The 18,319-nt window shown below is 45.7% G+C and overlaps 1 long non-coding RNA gene across 2 annotated transcripts; it reads left to right on the top strand.

Annotated features, from left to right (window-relative positions):
• Window positions 1–7,504: 7,504 nt before the first annotated feature.
• On the top strand, window positions 7,505–10,996 carry LOC134911699 (uncharacterized). Of its 2 annotated transcripts, XR_010176776.1 has the most exons (4): window positions 7,505–7,682; window positions 7,992–8,013; window positions 9,032–9,691; window positions 10,818–10,996. It is a non-coding gene; the product is annotated as an uncharacterized LOC134911699 (long non-coding RNA). The 2 variants fall into 2 exon arrangements; XR_010176777.1 differs by lacking the exon at window positions 7,992–8,013.
• Window positions 10,997–18,319: the final 7,323 nt, after the last annotated feature.

The following is an 18,319-nucleotide window of genomic DNA, read 5'->3' as shown; positions in this document are numbered from 1 at the left end:
ATACTTACCCTCTCCGCTTGCTCAGGCTCCTCAGTGCAGCGTCAGACGATTCCCGGGCTGGAGACTCACCATGCACATAGGGAAATTAGGGAATGACCAGCATCTCCAGCTCCTCTCTCTCCCATTATGACAGTGGGCGCCGGGGACGGCCACGAGATCTTGGCGTGATGCTTGTCAGATCCCCGGCAGAGGGGGAGAGAGAGAGAGGGAGGGAGAGAGAGAGAGACGAGGGAGGGGCGGAATATAAACAGGAAGGGGGAGGAGCTGAGTTAGCTGCCCCTCCTCGCTTTCCTGATTGACATCATCATCTTGCAGCACTGCAGCAGCATTTTATTATAGGAGGAGGAGGAGGACGTGTGGAGGAGGAGGCGCTGGAGAGAGCATTCCCTCCAGCAGCACCAGCCAGTCACAGTGAGTGAGACCTGTTTGTATGAGGGAGGGACGGACCCTCCTCCCTCTTCGGCCGGGACCCCTCCTGCTCCTTCCCCTTCAGCTGGGCTGCCGCTGAGTGTGTTACAGAGGCAGCAGCCGCGGCAGCGTGTTTGGTGCTGCGGCTGCTGCCCTAGTGCCCTGATCTGTTCGTTACGACGGGCGGGCGGCAGGACGCAGACCCGACGGGAGCGCTGGTGCCTGGTGTGCGGCCGCGGCGGCATGATACATTGAGTCATTGTGACTCATTGTAATGCCGGCGGCTGTGGGCCCTTGAGTGCGGCGGGGCCCCAGTGCAATGCACTGGCTGCCCTGCCAGTAGTTCCGCCCCTGTCAGGCTGGCAGAGGATTGGACAACTCTGGGTCAGGTGAACAGTCACTGTCATGTGAGTACTCTAGACTAGGCTGTGATGTAGAATGAGGCCTAGCAGGCCGAGAGAACACTGAAGCCTGAACTTCTGCAAAACAGGATGCTGGCTTTTAGGCCTAAACTTCAGATTACTGAATTCAGCCTCACACAGGAGATCACCACAGGTGGATCTAATTAACTATTACCTTTCAGGCAGAGAACTCAGGAAAACTCATAGTGCTGACAAGCTGTTTAACTCAGTGGGTAAAAAGACACAGGATCCGGGACAGATGGCAGGGGTAAATCTCCAAATATGAAACCTACAGTCAGGATTGTGACATCTTTCAGAAATCCTTGGCCTCCCTTCCAGAAGTTCAGACTTTCGTGAAAGGTGTGTTGCACATCCAACCTCCTTTTGTGCCCCCAGTGGCACCATGGGATCTTAACATGGTGTTGCAGTTCCTTCAATCACATTGGTTTGAGCCTTTACAGAAGGTGGAGTTGAAATTTGTCACTTGGAAAGTGGTCATGCTGTTGGCCTTGGCATCCGCGAGGCGGGTGTCTGAGTTAGCGGCTTTGTCTCACAAGAGCCCTTATTTGATGTTTCATGTAGATAGAGCAGAGTTGAGGATTCATCAGCAATTTCTGCCGAAGGTGGTGTCATCTTTCCACATGAACCAACCTATTGTGGTGCCAGTGGCTACTGATACCTTGATTGAGTCGAAATCTCTGGATGTGATCAGAGCTTTGAAAATTTATGTCGCCAGAACAGCTCAAATTAGGAAAGCGGAGGCTCTGTTTGTCCTGTATGCTCCCAACAAAATTGGGGCTCCTGCTTCCAAGCAGACTATTGCACGCTGGATCTGTAATACAATCCAGCATGCTAATTCTACGGCTGGATTGCCGTTGCCTAAATCGGTGAAGGCCCATTCTACCAGAAAGGTGGGCTCGTCCTGGGCGGCTGCCCAGGGGACCTCGGCATTACAACTCTGCCGAGCAGCTACTTGGTCGGGTCCAAACACTTTTGCAAAATTTGACAAGTTTGATACCCTGGCCGATGAGGACCCCATGTTTGGTCACTCGGTGTTGCAGAATGATCCGCACTCTCCCGCCCGTTCTAGAGCTTTGGTATAAACCCCATGGTTCTTATGGTATCCCCAGCATCCTCTAGGACGTATGAGAAAATAGGATTTTGATACCTACCGGTAAATCCTTTTCTCTTAGTCCGTAGAGGATGCTGGGCGCCCGTCCCTGTGCGGTCTGTGTCTGCAGTTATTAGTTAGTCAGCCTGTTGCTGACATTGTTCAGGCCGTTGCCTTGAGTTATGTTGAATGCCAAGTTGTATGGCGTGCTTGAGGTGTGAGCTGGTATGAATCTCACCTTAGTTTAACAATAAAGGCCCTCATTCTGAGTTGATCGCTAAGAGTCTTCGCAACGCAAATGTACGAAATGTAAGTATCTGCGCATGCGCAAATGCGTGATTACGCATGCGCGAGTACATACGTACGACAACTGGGCAAAATTACTCAGAAAAAAAAAAGCCGTAACTGGCAAACGAAAACGAGGAGTGGCGTGGGCGTGGCGGAGGCGACACTTCGCAATGCTCCGACATGGGCGTGAAAGTGGGCGTACAGTGTGGGAGTATGCAACTCGCAATGGGCGTGTTTTTCGCAAATAAACATTGTCGCTGTTAAAACTAACATAGGAAACCGTAGCAACATTCACGCAGCAGCCGAGTAGGTCTGCAGTTACTCTACATTTGCGAAGTACTGGTACAAGTGTGTATGCAGTAATTAGCAGTTAATTGGATATCACATTCATCTGATGTCCAATTACTTGTTAATTAATGAGCAGATGAAAGTTACCAACCAGCAATTGTCTGAACACACATTACATGTTTATTCTACTCACATATAAATCTCACACATTGCCAAATAAGGGTGTGATTTTTGTTGAATTTGTTGTGTAAGCATTTTTAAAACTTGTTTTAATGTGTGTAAGACTCCCAAATACAAGCAAGTGAAAATATTTGTGAAAGTGTTTGAAATCTGCAACATTTTTTACAAATAAACCAACACCCACATAATGCAGCATACACTTTAATTTAGTCTTAAAAGTCACAATAATATTTGATTATAATATCTGACAATGTTTGAAATGATGTCCTGTTGACCATAGATATTTATAAAAAGCGTCGTGTCTGTTTACTTAATATGGACATTAAAGTGTGGTGCAAAGCATACCTTTTTTTTGTTTTTATTTTCAATTTTTAAGGAGAATTAGCAGATTGGTCTACAAGTGTCTATATGCTGACCTAATCTTTCTGGAACTGCATTACCTTGAAGAAACTGCTCAAATTTTTTAAATATATTTTTTATTACTATAATAATATTTCACAACATTTAAACAACATGGCTCCACGTGAGTCGCACAGGCAGAGATGGACCAAGCAGCAAGCAGATGGCACTGACAATCATTAGATAGCAGAACTCAGTACTCTGCAAAATTCTGCTTCTGACAAAAGTATATTTTTAAAGCATAAATAAAACATGACACACCCTGCCACACACAAATTTTAAACCAAATGAGAAAGAATTAGGATCCACCACACAAACACAACAATACATAGCACACTAGTAAGAGGAAGATGGCTCTGGTGTTTATACACATAAACTCACAGGCTACAATACATCCAAACAGAAAGAATACATTTCACTAACAGGGAGTTATCCATTCTGGTCACACAAGCCAACTCCAAAAATACATAGAGGCAACATCAAAAACATGGGTGCTGCCCATCTGGAGAGACATCATTTTCTTCTTTTTCTCCCCGCCTGAGGCTGTTCTTCTTTGGAAGGTCTGCGGAGCGACCTTCGTTGGGCCTGCCCAGTGGGCTGTTCTTCCTGGGCAGGGGCAGGGGAGGGAGCCGATGTGGGTGGCTCTCTGCCACTGTGGGCAAGGGAGACAGCGATGGCCTGGAGCCCTTGCAAGATGTTATTTGCAAGGGTTTGGAATGAGGAGGCAAGTTGTTCTTGGCCCTGCCTGATCTCTGCCAGACCTTGGCAGAGTTGAGCAACACCTTGCTCAACACAGGTTCGGTGCTCAGTGAGCCGGACAGCTATCTGGCTTACCTCCCGGATGACCCCGTCTTGAAACCGATTTAGGCTCTCACCATACCTAGCGATTTCAAGCAGGATCTCCGGGATAGCAGAGGGTTGGGTGGGGGGGCCAGTAGGAACCTGCAGAGGTGGGATTTGTTGGCCCACACTGCCAGACTCACTAGGTCCCTCCACCTCAGCCTCAACCACATAACCGTCCTGTGACTCAAACGGATCACCCCCCTGTGCTGTGTTTTGTGGCAAGCAAATAGAAGAATGTGTGGGGAAAAAGTAGGATACAAAATTAGTTTATTATTATAAATACTGTCAAAATTACAGACAACTAAATGTGTAAACTTACCTTCCAAGTCATGTCCCGTCAGGATCTCAGGCAGGTCCGTGTCCATATGAGACACCCCTTGGCCCTCCTCATAACTGACACAGGGCATCGCCATCTCCTCCAAGTCAGTATACTCCACAGCGACAGGTGCTCCTCCACCTGTAGCCCTTGAGGCATTCCACTCCGCAGCCCTCTTTGCCTTCAGGCGGGATTTGAAGTCGGCCCACCTACATATGTATTGTGAAAGAGGGACAAAGTAGAGTCTTATTATTTGTCTAAGCTAATATATAGGACACGTGTTCTGCTTGTGTTTGCTAGACATAACATCACATGTAACTACATTTTTTAGTCAACTTAGCACAGAAAAAGGACTGTCAATATGCACTTACCGTCGTCTCACTTCCTGTGATGTTCTGACGACAGAGCCAACTTCATTCACAGATTTTGTGATGTCTCTCCAGATTCGATCTTTTGAAGCAGCCCCCATGTTTTTTGGCCCTCTATGGATTTTGGACATGGCCTGCGTGACCAAGACACGCAACTCCCTCTTAGTGAATGCAGGCTGTCTTTTCTTCCGTCTGGAGGTAGCCTGTGAGGTTTCTTCTTGTTGGTCATCACCATCTTCCTCCTCACTAGCAGCTTCTGTCTGTTGTGTTTGTGTGGCTAAAGCCAATTCTCCCTCAGTTTGGTCACTTTGTGTGTGTGGCAGGGTATCCCCAGTCAATTGTTGTGGTTCAGAAGCAGACATTTGCAGAGTACTAGGTCCTGGCTCTTCAACATCCGCAGAGGCGTATTCCAACATGCGCCTTTGGCAATCTAGGCGTCTTTTCCGCAATGCCATCTCCTGCTCTGCAATGCGGTCCATCTCTGCTGCGATTTGCTCACGAGAAGCCATGTTTGTGATGACGTGTGTACGCCGAGGTGTGTGCTTATATACCTACGTGCGTAGCGTTAATTCACACAGGTGTACACTGTTAATCTGATTAATGATTGCACTGCTTATTTAAGGGCCTACTTTGCACGCTGTGAGTGTAGGTAGTTTGGAGTTTCTTTCACTTGAGTTTGTTGGCTTGTGCGTGAAGGTGCTATAGGAATTTTCAGAGTGAGTAATTGTCAAGCATACATTTGTCCTTTCGTTTGCGTTTAGAATATAGTCAGTGTAGCATTTTGTCTGCGAATTTTCGTTTGTGAGTATTCTGGAATTCGTCTTGTTGTTCATTTTTTGATTTAAAAGTGTTTATTTTATGTTGATTGTTTGTTATTCTTTTTTACACATATATATTTAGCTAGTCCATTTTTGCAAATAAACCTGTGCTTCATTGCTTTTACTGACATTTTTGTTCTCTTGTAGGAGAATTGTTTTGGGTGACGTAACCCTAGTCTATTTTGTTTATTTTGTGTGCTATATAACACAAAGAGTTCCTTTCTTTATTTTGGATCAGGTAAGTTCCCTGGGCCTGTGTTGGTGTCTGTTTGGTTTATTGGTCTGTATGTTGTTTTTGACTGTCATATTTGCTCTCTTGTAGGAGATTTGTTTTGGGTGACGTAACCCTAGTCTATTTTGTTTATTTTGTGTGCTATATAACACAAAGAGTTCCTTTCTTTATTTTGGATCAGGTAAGTTCCCTGGGCCTGTGTTGGTGCCTGTTTGGTTTATTGGTCTGTATGTTGTTTTTGACTGTCATATTTGCTCTCTTGTAGGAGATTTGTTTTGGGTGACGTAACCCTAGTCTATTTTGTTTATTTTGTGTGCTATATAACACAAAGAGTTCCTTTCTTTATTTTGGATCAGGTAAGTTCCCTGGGCCTGTGTTGGTGCCTGTTTGTGTTTGTTCAAAGTGTTTTGATTATGTTTGTTTTCCATCTTGATAATAAATGTTATGTTTTTTACCGGGAGTGATCAGCAAAGTAGTGTTGTTCTTGGCTGGGCTAGCTACTAAAGGGCTAACTTTTTTTTTTTTTTAAATTAAATGTTTTTAACCAATTATTCTTAATTTTGTAGTAGTTGTTTGTGATGTGTTTGATGTTCTGTTTTTTTAAATAATAGTATTTTTAACAATTACAATTTAACATATGTAGCTTTCATTATAAAAATAATGTTTTTTTTTTTTTTTTTTAAATATTATTTTTGGTCCTGAATTGAACCCAGAAAAAATGTCTTACGCTCCTGCAGTAAGTTGACACCCCCTTTTTTTTTAAATTTTTTGTTTGCATATTTTTTGGACTTTGTTTTTGTCTTATTCAACATTTTTTATAAAAGTGTGTGATGTCTATATTTATCGCAGCAGAAGCCCTACCTCCCCAACCCACGCCAGCACTCCCACCCCAACCGCCAGCCCCACAACCACAACCGGCTCCTCATCAACCAAGGCAACGGAGGCGTGCTAGGCCACCAATTTTCCGACCCCGTGTCCTACTTTTTGGGATGCCAGATGATGTGGTTGTACGTAGATACAGGCTGCCACCACATCTAATCCTAGACACTCTCTCCATAATAGAGAGTGATCTGGAGTCTGAAATTCGGTATCCTACAGCAATACCACCATTGACACAATTCCTTGCTGTGTTACATTTTTTGGCAACAGGGTCTTACCAGCATGTGGTTGGAGACCTGGTTGGCATGTCGCAGGGCCAGTTCAGTAAGGTCCTGCGGCGTGTCTGCCAGGCTTTCCTCAAGCGTGTGAAGCAATTTATTGCTATGCCTTTGGATGTTGGTGCCCTAGATGTGGTGAAGCGGCAATTTGCGGAAGGTGGTAGTCGCTTCCCACATGTTATTGGGGTTGTGGATGGCACACATGTAGCTATTCAGCCACCAAAACATAATGAAGAAATTTATAGAAACAGGAAACTGTTTCATTCTCTGAATGTAATGGTTGTTTGTGGGCCATCCCTCCAGATCCTTTCCCTGAACGCAAAGTTTACTGGAAGTTCCCATGATGCGTATGTCATTAGACAATCAGGGATATGGCACAGATTAAGATCAAGTCAACGAGCAGACATGTGGTTATTGGGTGAGTTGTTGCACATATTTTGTTCAAAATTTTGTATATTTTTCCAAATTGACTATTTCTAATTTTTTTTCCCCTCAAACAGGAGACCGTGGATATCCTTGCACCCCCTGGCTCATGACTCCTTACCGTAATCCCAGGCCAGGACCACAGACGGCATTTAACTCCGCGCTTACTGCCACTAGGCAGCTGGTGGAGCGCACAATTGGGGTCCTTAAAGGGCGGTTTCGTGTGCTCCACCGCACTGGTGGCGACATCATGTATTCGCCGGAGATGGCAAGTAAAATAGTGGTCCTGTGCGCTATACTCCACAATATCGCGGTAAGGAGTAGCGTAGAGCTTCCTCAGACAGAGGAATTGCCTGATGAGGAGCCAGGGGTTGTCCGACACTTCGGTGGGGGGAGTGTTACAAGGAGGGGGAGCCAAGTCAGGGCAAGCATTGTTGCTGAATTTTTCAGGTATAGTGTTTTTTTTTACTCTATTGTTACCAAAATAAAAGCACAGTATGCATCATTTTTTATTTAAATGTAGAAATTGTGTTTGCTATTGTAAGGTCATTGTGTAATGCTTTTTGTGTGTTTGAATCTGTTTTTTTTTTAATCTTCAAAAAACAATAACACGTTAAGCTGACAATTTAATTTTGTGTAAAACAATACTGTGATGTTGCTAAATAGTGTCCTTATTTTTTTACTATTCTAACATCATGATTATTTAAACAAAAACACAAACAAATGAAACTGAATGTTGCCCACTTTGTGAATGTCCAGCTGAAAGACCACACAAACTGAGGTGAGTACTCAGATATGTTTATAAATTGATCTAAAACTGTGTGTGTGTCTGTGTCTGTGTTTTTTTGTTTTAAAGTTTTTGGTTGTGTTTTGCTTAAAATTTGCTTATGCGAATGCTTAGTTCCGCTCGTGCGAAATAACACTCTGCTCTTCACAGCATTGCAAAGATCAATAAAGTTATTATAAATGACATATGACAGCATAGATTGTGGACCAATCACATGCTAACAGACACTATAAATATATGCCCAAATAAGGAAAACGCCATTGCCATGATGCGTGCGGCACCTTTCACCAGGCGGGAGCTCCGCGTCCTGGTTGCGGTGATGGACCGCCGCGTAGGCCGCGTTGGGCGATTCATCCCCAATCGTGTTAAGCGCGAGGCCTACGCGGAGGTCCGTCGCCTGCTGCGGTCTCGCGTCCGCAGCAGGCGGACCATCATCCAGTTAGAGCGGAGATGGAGTGATCTCCGAAGGAGGACTCCAGAGCTGTTGGCGGAGATCCGCCAGCAAATCCGCACTATGCATGCACGCAGTAAGTAACATTACATAAGATTATTAGCATAAATAGTGCAAATTTTCACTAAGTGGTAGGCTAATTGCAACACTGAGTGAACATTTTGAAAAAATAGGACAGTGTGTGTGGTTAGGGCAAACATTACTGACTGTAGCAAAGTGTCCCTAAACAAGTGCATGTTTTACATAATTAGTAACCAGGCAGGAAACTGTACCAAAAAACTTGATCAGTGCTGTCTATATAATAAGGTAGCTTGAATAGTGATCTGGTGATGTTGGCTAGACAAATCAATATGTCTCAATGGAATAGATACAGGAATGACCGACAAAAATTTTTTATTTCATCATTTTGTTTGCAGTGGGCAACATGAAGAGGTTAGAATAATTTTTTATTTAAAATTCTAAAAAAAACTTTCTTTTACATGGAACCGAACAGTGAAAATTACAATTGATTAGTATGTAATTTAACATGCAAATTTAATTATATTTTAACAATCATTCTAGGACGACCACAACGGCAAGCACCACATGATGCACCAGCTCAGCACCCTTCCCCTTCTCACTCCCCCTCCACTTTCCAGTCCCCCTCCCCTTCTCACTCCCCCTCCCCTTCTCACTCCCCCTCCCCTTCTCACTCCCCCTCAGCTTCCCAATCCCCCTCAGCTTCCCAATCCACCTCAGCTTCCCAATCACCCTCAGCTTCACAATCCACCTCAGCTTCCCAGTCACCCTCAGCTTCCCAGGCCCCCTCAGCTTCCCAGGCCCACTCCACTTTCCACTCCCCTTCTCAGCCAACCTCTCCTTCTCTTTCTGTGACCCCTTCTCCTCCTTCCCATACCCCTTCTCCTTCTACTTCCAACTCACCTTCTCAGCCCCCCTCACCCTCTATTGGCCTAACATTTTCACCGCCCCCCTCGCCCTCTCAATCAGACCCACCCTCTGAAATTACATCCCCAATCCAACCTCCTTCCCCCATCCAGCCTCCTTCCCCCATCAAGCCTCCTTCCCCCATCCAGCCTCCTTCCCCCATCCAGCCTCCTTCCCCAATCCCTCCTCCTTCCCCCATCCAGCCGCCTTCCCCCATCCAGCCGCCATCCCCACCCAGTGAATGGGCAGAGGAAGCCCCTGAAGACAGTTCAGGGAGTCTTCATGTTGCCGAGGAAAGTAAGTGTTTTAACATTTTGTTAAAAATGATTACCTACTTACACTTACAATGACAAAACATGCAGTGTTGTACTGTTGGAATTCTTGTACCAAGGAAAATTAATTGTGTTTTTCTTCATGGTGTACATATTGCATTTACATTTATCTGAGTGTCATTATATGTCCAGTGTTTATGTGTGCCATGTTTTGTGTGTCCACTCTAGGTCGACACTCATTAGGTCAACAGGGTTGGCAGGACAACAGGGTTTATATGTGTTAGGTTTTCTGGGAAACAGTTAGACCTGAGTGGAGTTTAGTATGTTGCTGTTCTTTTACACTTGTGCCTGTGTATTCTTAATATTTACACTTACAAATCACATGCTTCACTTTGTTAGGCAGCCTAACGACCCAATGATTTGTGGTGTGAAAGTTACACTCACAAAATGATTATTGGATAAAGTCAAACCTGTTTGACCTTATTTAGTAAGGGCAGCTTTCATGGAGTGTGGGCATGCTAGGATATGTTGTCCTTCTGAAGATGTTGATATGCAGTGTGATGATGCAGGACCAACACCCTAAAAAAAAACAAAAAAAACAAATGGGAATGAATGCCAACATGGTGTAACATTGACGAAGATGGTAGTTATCTTTAACATGGGATGTCGGCCATAGCAACCAATAAGATTATACTTTAAAAATTGGGAACCACTTCTACAATATAATATTCATATTTTTGCTTGTTTGCTATGGGCAACGTTCCATCTTAAATATAACTCACATAGTAGTAAATGTAACCCATGGTCTGGAACACTTTAAAATCTTAAAAAAAGGCTGAGCAGGCTTGTGTGTTGTTCTGCTAATGATTGTACCATAAAACAGCCAGGATGTAGTAACTTTGCCATTAAAGCAGGCCTGTCCAAACTGCGGCCCTCCAACTGTTGAGAAACTACACATCCCAGCATGCCCTGACACAGCTTTGGCATTCCCTGACCACAAAACTGTGTCAAGGCATGCTGGTATATGTAGTTTCACAACAGCTGGAGTCCAGCAGTTTGGACATGCCTGCATTTAAGTGTGCTTTGCGCCTTGCTTGGATAATAAGTAATGTAATTAAGTTATTAATGTTTGTGTTGCATCTTAATTTCAGATGTTGCAGTTGGAGATCCTACAAGTTTTGGAGGCATTCTTTACACCATGCGCCAACACCTGCAAGGATTAATGCATTGTGTTGATAATTTGCAAAAATTTGCATGATTTTGTTTATTTTATGGAAAAAAAAACTGATTTATTTTAAAAAAATAAATAAAAAAAGTTGATTAAAGTTAACCGGGTGTTGTGTTTATTAATGCAAAAAAGGATCAGCTGATTGGCAGGCAGAAATTGTTTGCAAAAAACATTACACACATCTAACGTTAGATTATTAACAAAAAAAAACAGGAGATTATTGTGTTAAGAAACATGTAAACACCTTCATTCACAAACAACACCTTTAAAAACAAACAAAGGGAAAAAAAAAAAAATTTATACACTTTTACATGTTGATGGGCAATTATGGCAACAAAGTGTTAATCTGGTTTTTTTTGCAGACTTAATTGTTTAGGAACATTATCAATCATTACACTAATTGGATTCGTTATTGAAAAGGGCTTGTTGACTTTAAAAGGAATGGTGTAATTTCACTTAATAGCTTTAAAAAAACATTTTTGTGCGTTTTTCCTTAAAAGTGTGCACTTTTACGGTAAAATGTGTAAATCTACTAAAACTTAGTATTTTTACGATTAAGTATGTGTTATTGCGATGGATTCGCAATGCTGCGATGGTTTCGCATTACTGCGATGTCATTTGGCGTACGCCCACTTTGTGTAATACTGCGTACGAATGTGCAAAAATACGTTGGGGGCGGAGGTTCGCATATTTACTACATTAACGCAACTTTGCGAATATGTTGTGCGACCGAAAAACTTAGCGATCAACTCGGAATGAGGGCCAAAATCCTTTCCTCGAAATGTCCGTCTCCCTGGGCACAGTTCCTATAACTGGAGTCTGGAGGAGGGGCATAGAGGGAGGAGCCAGTTCACACCCTTTCAAAGTCTTAAAGTGCCCATGTCTCCTGCGGATCCCGTCTATACCCCATGGTTCTTATGGTATCCCCAGCATCCTCTACGGACTAAGAGAAAAGGATTTACCGGTAGGTATCAAAATCCTATTTTCTCCTTGCGCCTGGGACGGCTTCACTTAAGGAGCCGGCAGACCGCAAGTTGGAGACTACGTTGTAATCTATTGATGTGGCCAATGGGACACTACTCAGGCCTACCATTGCCCGTGCGTGGGTAAGTAGTGATTTTGAAAAGTGGTCAGAAAACTTGTCATCAGACACTGACACAATAGATAGAGACGAGATACTCCTAACGTTAGGTCATATCAAAGACGCTGCTGCGTACATGCTAGAAGCCATGAAAGATATTGGTCTCTTGGGATCAAGAGCCGCTACCATGGCAATCTCAGCACGGAGGGCGATGTGGATTCGCCAATGGAATGCTGACGCAGATTCCAAAAGGAATATGGAGGCTCTCCCGTATAAAAGTGAGGTCTTGTTTGGAGATGGGTTGGATGCTTTAGTTTCTGCGGCTACCGCGGGTAAGTCGACATTCTTGCCTAATGCTCCTGCGCCGGCGGAAGAAAAAAAAGTCCACAGTGTCTCCAGGATCACAGGAGCAGAAATCAACCTCTGCTTCTGCCAAATCTTCAGCATGACGCTGGGGCTCCCTTGCGGGAGTCCGCTCAGGTGGAGGCACGTCTGAAACTCTTCAGTCAGTTATGGGTTCAATCTGGCCTGGACCCGTGGGTCGTACAAATAGTGTCCCACGGGTACAAACTGGAGTTTCAAGACATTTCCCCAGGCCGTATTTTCAAATCGACCTTACCAGCTTCTATCCCAGACAGGGAAGTGGTGGCAGCAGCAATACAAAAATTGTGTCAGGATCAAGTCATTATCCTGGTTCCCTTGTTACAACAAGGAGAAGGGTTTTATTGCAAGTCTATTCGTGGTTCCAAAGCGGGACGGCTCGGTCATACCGATTCTAAACCTGAAAACTCTGAATCTCAACCTGCAAAGGTTCTTGTTCAAGATGGAATTTCTGAGGGCAGTGATTTCCAGTCTGGAGGAGGGGGACTTCATGGTGTCAGTGGCCATAAAAGATGCCTACTTAGATGTTCCCATTTATCCTCCACATCAAGCTGATCTGAGATTCGCAATACAGAATTGTCATTACCAATTTTAGGCGTTGCCGTTCGGACTCTCCACGGCACCGAGGGTATTCACCAAGGTGATGGCGGAAATGATGGTCCTCCTTCGACAGAAAGGAGTCATTATAATTCCTGACCTGGACAATCTCCTGATAAAAGCGAGGTCCAGAGAAAGGTTGGTGCAGAACATTGCACTCTCCTTGACAATACTTCAACAACACGGTTGAATCATACATTTTTCAAAGTCACAGTTGGAACCGATGACAAGTTTGTCCTTTCTGGGGATGATACTGGACACAGAGGTGCAGAGGGTATTTCTTCCAGTAGAAAAGGCTCTGGAAATCCAGAGAATGGTCAAACAAGTTCTGAAACCAACAAGAGTGTTGATTCATCAATGCAATCGGTTGTTCGGAAAGATGGTAGCGGCCTAAGAGGCCATACAGTTTGGCCGATTCCATGCCAGAGTATTCCAGTGGGACCTGTTGGACAAGTGGTCCGGATCCCATCTACACATGCATCAGAGGGTAATCCAGTCCTCCAATGCCAGAATTTCGCTCCTGTGGTGGCTACACAGTTCTCACCTACTAGAGGGATGCAGGTTCAGGATTCAGGACTGGGTCCTAGTAACCACGGATGCAAGTCTCCGAGGCTGGGGAGCAGTCACACAGGGGGAAAGCTTCCGAAGGGCCCTACACACTGGCCGACATGACTGCACGATATGAACGATCTCGTTCATTAATGAATGAGATAACGTTCATATCGTGCAGTGTGGAGGCTCCTGCGAGGAACGATGCGCGGCCCCGCGCTCGTTCATCGCTGGTCCCCCATCGGCTGTACATGCAGGCCAATATGGACGATCTTGTCCATAGTTGCCTGCACTTCAATGCAGCCGGGTGACTGGGGGAGTGAAGAAACTTCACTCCCACCGTCACTGCCTCCCGCCGCCGGGTCGCCTGTCGGCCAGCTCGGCGGCGGATCGGCCAGTGTGTAGGGCCTATAAGGAAGATGGTCAAGTCAAGAAACTTGTCTTCACACAAACGTTCGGCAGTTGAGAGCCACTTACAACAGCCTTCTACAAGCAGTACATCTTCATCAAGATCAACCCGTACAGATCCAGTCGGACAATGTAACAGCAGTCGCGTACATAAACCATCAGGGCGGAACAAAAAGCAGAGCGGCAATGGCAGAGGTGACAAAGATTCTCCTCTGGGCAGAAAGACATGCAAGACTCCTGTCGGCAATTTTAATTCCGGGAATGGACAACTGGGAAGCAGACTTCCTCAGCAGACACAATCTCCATCCAGGAGAATGGGGCCTCCACCAAGAAGTCTTCGTGGAGGTGACAGGTCTTTGGGGAGTTCCTCAAGTAGACATGATGGCATCTTGTCTCAACAGGAAGCTTCAGAGATATTGTTCCATGTTGAGAGACCCTCAAGCAATAGCAGTGGATGCACTAGTGACCCAGTGGATGTTTCGGTCAGTGTATGTCTTCCCACCACTTCCACTCATACCGAAAGTTCTCAAGATCACAAGAAGAACAGGGGTTCGAGCGATCCTCATTGTCCCAGACTGGCCAAGGAGGGCTTGGTATCCAGATCTTCAGGAGTTGCTCATAGAAGATCCTCTTCCTCTTCGCGAGGACCTGCTGCAGCAGGGGCCGTTCATGTATCAATACTTACCGCGGCTACGTTTGACGGCATGGCTGTTGAGCACCGGATCCTAGCCTGGAAGGGTATTCCCAAAGAAGTCATTCCCACTCTTATTCAGGCCAGGAAAGGAGTAACGTCTAGACATTACCACCGTATTTGGAGAAAATATGTGTCTTGGTGTGAAACCAAGAAGGCTCCAACGGAAGAGTTTCAGTTAGGACGTTTTCTCCATTTTATCCAGGCGGGTGTGGATGCGGGCCTACGATTGGGTTCAATCAAGGTCCGGATTTTGGCCTTGTCCGTTTTCTTTCAGAAACAATTGGCCTCCCTTCCAGAAGTTCAGACATTCGTGAAAGGGGTTCTGCACATACAACCTCCATTTGTGCCTCCTGTGGCACCATGGGATCTTAACGTGGTGTTGCAGTTCCTTCAATCGGATTGGTTTGAACCTCTCCAGGAGATATAGTTGAAGTTTCTCACTTGGAAAGTGGTCATTCTGTTGGCCTTGGCATCCGCAAGGAGGGTGTCTGAGTTAGGGGCCTTGTCTCACAAGAACCCTTACTTGATTTTCCATAAAGATAGGGCGGAGTAACTCGTCAGCAATTTCTTCCAAGGGTGGTTTCTTCTTTCCATATAAACCAACCTATTGTGGTGCCAGTGGATACTGACACCTTTGCTGCTTCAAAGACTCTGGATGTGGTCAGGGCATTGAGAATTTATGTCACGAGAACAGCTCGGATATGGAAAACAGAGGCTCTATTTATCCTGTATGCTCCCAACAAGATTGGGTGTCCTGCTTCTAAGCAGACTATTGCACGCTGGATTAGTGGTACGATTCAGCATGCTCATTCCACGCATAGGCGTGCGCAGAAAATTTTATTAGGGAGTGCACCGTCGCAGGGGTGTGTTTAGCACCGCCTATTGGGCATGTCTAGCACCGGCTACTGGCACTCAAAGCAATATAAATCACATACCACAAGGGGCGTGACCACTGCAAATGTGAGTGTGTCAACATGACACACCACCTGTTTCTCATCACTCTGGGAGCATTCCTTTCCATTCCATATGCACCTTACTTACAGTATATGGTGGTTTCTCACAACGGGGAACCTCTGAAGAAATGTCCTCCCTGGGCAGACGGCATCTTCTATCATTAATCACTATTCATGTAGGAAATTACATGGTCCAAAAGATGCTTTTTTGTGTAGGAATATAACCAAGATCATCATAATGTCACAGAGGTTCAACCAGACTCATGTCACCTCCTACCCCCTGCGTCTCTCAGCCACACCATTATCTCCTCCCTGTGTCTCTCAGGCACACCCTCACCTCCCAGCCACACCATCTCCTCCCCTCCCTGCATTGTCTTTCACCCCAACCATCATCCCCTCCCAGCGTTGTCTGTCATCCACATTCATCTCCCGCCTGCGTCTCCCTGTCACACATCTCTTCCAATCTGCCTCACTTGTGTCTCTCAGTCTTCCCTTCACTCTGTGCCTCTCAGCCTCCCACCCTGCACTCTGCCTCTCAGCCTGCCCCCTGCACTCTGTGTCTATTAGCCTTCACCTCCCTTCATTCTTTGTCTAGTGCCCCTTACACATATGCCCCCAGTAATGCCAGTGGTGCCCCTTACTCAATGCCCCCAGTGGTGCCATATACACATATGCCCTCAGTGGTGCCAGATAAACATATGCCCTCATAGTGCCAGATACACATATGCCCCCAGTGGTGCCAGATACATAAATGCCCCCAGCGGTGCCAGATACATAAATGCCCCCAGCGGTGCCAGATACACATATGCCCCCAGCAGTGCCAGATACATAAATGGCCCCAGAGGTGCCAGATACACATATGCCCCGAGCGGTGACAGATACACATATGCCCCCAGCAGTGCCAGATACATATATGCCCCCAGCAGTGCCAGATATACAAATGCCCCCAGCGGTGCCAGATACATATGCCCCCAGTGCTGCAAAATACATATATGCCCCCAAGCTGCCAGATACAGAAATGCCTCCAGTGCTGCCAGATACATATATGCCCCCAAGCTGCCAGATACAAATATGCCCCCTTGCTGCCAGATACATAAATGCCCCCATGCTGCCAGTTACATAAATGTCCCCAAGCTGCCAGTTACATATGCCCCCAAGCTGCCAGTTACATAAATGTCCCCAAGCTGCTAGATACATAAATGCCCCCTGCTGTGCCAGATACATAAATGCCCCTAGCGGGGACCAAATAATATGCCCCAGTGCTGCCAGATACATAAATGCCCCCAAGCTGCCAGATACATAAATGCCCCCAAGCTGCCAGATACATAAATGCCCCCAAGCTGCCAGATACATAAATGCTCCCATGCTGCCAGATACATATGCCCCCAAGCTGCCAGATACATAAATGCCCCCTGCGGGGCTCACCCTCCTCTGCTGACGCCAGTTCCCGTCTCTGATGCTGAGGGGAGGAGAGCACACCGTGCGTCTCCCCTGTGCCTCACCTCACTCACTGTGTCCCTGGCTGTCAGCCAATCAAAGCTCACAGGACGGCAGCCAATCAAGAGCCGGTCCGCGAGCTCTGATTGGCTGACAGCAGGGAGACATTTTAAATGACAGCCGGAGACGGGGACTCAGTGAGGGGCAGGAGAGACGCGCGCTGCGCTCTCCTCCCTTCAGCGTCAGAAACAGGAATTGCCAACGGCAGCAGCAGCAGAAGGTGGCGGGGGTGCCGTACATTAGGGGGTGGGTAGGAAAGGGTTAAAGCGCTAAAATGGTCAAATATGAGAGCAAATGGTCACATGAAAATACACATTTATTGAGATAAAATGAACTTAAAATCGATTAAAAATTGGTAACACTGTAGAAAATGAGTACTAAATGCTGGAGGACACAGTGAAGTGTCCAATCGTTATGTCTCTCCCAGTCCTGATAAGAATGCATAGACAATTCACACCTGTTCCAATAAAGCAGTCCCTTAATAGATATGCTCAAGGTAACCCGTTAATGTTCCATCAGGTATTATAGTTACCACCAGCGATTGTCCAAGGTGTTAAGCGGATAGGCATCCGCAGCGGCTTGTCCCTTGTTAAGCTGTGGGTGATGGAGGATCTTCAGAACGGGTCCACAAAATGAGCCAGTAGTAGGGACCTGGTCCAGGTGGAGAGTCTTCAGGAAAGGATTGTAGATGGTAGATACACACAGCACCAATCGCCAACGCGTTTCGTTGCGGTCACGCAACTTTTTCAAGGTAATAGAGGTGCTGCTATCCAGGGTTTTTATACCCTTTGCAAAATGGTTGCTCATTTGCATATGTGATTGACAGTGACCAAATACTCTCATTATGTGACCAAAATGACAGACAAACAATTTAAATTGTTGAATAAATAACACATAATAAATGATGGATATAATACACTTTGTTTCTTGTATAGCTATAGTTTAATCAATTATAAGGAATCAAATCACGTATCTTCCATAATTCAGATGGGAAAGAGGGATAATAAAAAAACCCGGAGTAAAGTGCAGAAGGATCTCCCATTAATCCTATATAAAAGGGGCTCGAAGACCTATCCATATATTGCATACAGTCAATCAGCATAAATAAGGGCAGGTGGATTTCAGCACTTACTAAGGAACTGACACCTGTGAGTTTAAATCCACGTCATTAGTCTGCGGCCGGGAGTCCGAGTGGCGAGGACACGTGGGCGTCCCCACTGTGCGCGTCACTGGGCTTCACGTGTGGTATGGGGGTCGCGCCCGAA

The sequence above is a fragment of the Pseudophryne corroboree genome, chromosome 4 (genome assembly GCF_028390025.1).
Source record: "Pseudophryne corroboree isolate aPseCor3 chromosome 4, aPseCor3.hap2, whole genome shotgun sequence".
Lineage (NCBI taxonomy): Eukaryota > Metazoa > Chordata > Amphibia > Anura > Myobatrachidae > Pseudophryne > Pseudophryne corroboree.
This window is presented reverse-complemented; position numbering and strand designations above follow the sequence as displayed.